Source organism: Suricata suricatta, chromosome 1 (genome assembly GCF_006229205.1).
Source record: "Suricata suricatta isolate VVHF042 chromosome 1, meerkat_22Aug2017_6uvM2_HiC, whole genome shotgun sequence".
NCBI classification, from domain to species: Eukaryota; Metazoa; Chordata; class Mammalia; order Carnivora; family Herpestidae; genus Suricata; species Suricata suricatta.
In genome coordinates, this window is record NC_043700.1 from 171257277 (window position 1) to 171258458 (window position 1182).

A 1182-nucleotide genomic window follows, 5' to 3' on the forward strand; every position below is an offset into this window, starting at 1 on the left:
TGAAAGACAGGGTTAGGCATGTACATTCCACTGCCCCACAGCTGAAAGAATGTGTGGGAAAGTTACTTTCAATTTGAGGTAATAAATAAAGTCATTCAGAGGAACAGCAGGAGAACCTTTAATAGTTTTTTATGGCTTACAAAATAGAATATATATACATATGTTCCTTCAGCTGATACTCAGCGATTTCACTAGTCTAAATATCACACACCTTTCAGGATTTACCTTACAGCACTCTTGTTTGTGAATTCCCCACTTGAGAAAACAAAACTGATCTTACAAAGGCTATGAAGTCATGTTCTTCTGTACTTTTGTTCGGGCTCTTCCTTTTTCTCTCCCTCCCACTGACCTAGTCCTGAATAAAGACTTCCTGAAATCCTTCACCATCTAGTTATCTCTCTTCTCCTTTTCTTCTGCTTCATTGAAGAAAGAAGAGTAATAGAATCTCTTAGGGTATTTTTCAGGTAAAATGATAGTAATATTTTAGATAACTTGGCACAACTCCTACATAATATTACCTTAGCTTATGCTTTCTATTTATTATATGCTTTAGAGTTTGGCCATGATGGAGTAGCTGAAACCAAATTGTCATTAAAAACTAACAAACCAACAAGCATATAAGAACAGATACTACACTTGGTCTTAGCCAGAAGACCAAGAAGCGATCAACAAGCATATAAAACTAAAAAAAATGGGAGCACCTGGGTGGCTCACTTGGTTAAGCATCTGGCTTTGGCCCTGGTCATGATCTCATGGTTCATGGGTTCGAGCCCTAAATCAGGCTTTGTTCTGACAGCTAGCTCGAAGCCTGGAGCCTGTTTCAGATTCTGTGTCTCTCTCCCTCTCTCTCTAACCCTCCCCTGCTCATGCTGTATCTCTCTGTCTTTCAAAAGTAAATTAAAAAAAGAAAAAAACCTCAAAATATGGTCAAAATATATAGAACTCTTTTATAAATTAAAAAAAGCACAATAGAACTATGATGTTCAGAGGAGAAAAACAAGCAAGGTGAACAACATCATCAACTTGGCCTTCTGTCGAAAGGAGCTTTCAAGAACACAGTGCAGTCAAGAAGAAGATAAGCAGATCCTTGTTTAGGCAAGAGAACAGATCAGACTTGTGTGAGAAAATCAAGATCAAGTGTCTGGAATTTGCAGCACATGTGATAATCATGAGAAAAAATAG

The 1182-nt window shown here is 37.6% G+C and overlaps 1 pseudogene; it reads right to left on the reverse strand.

The window, feature by feature from the left end:
• Nucleotides 1-565: 565 nt before the first annotated feature.
• Nucleotides 566-666, reverse strand: LOC115302812 (annotated as a pseudogene).
• Nucleotides 667-1182: the final 516 nt, after the last annotated feature.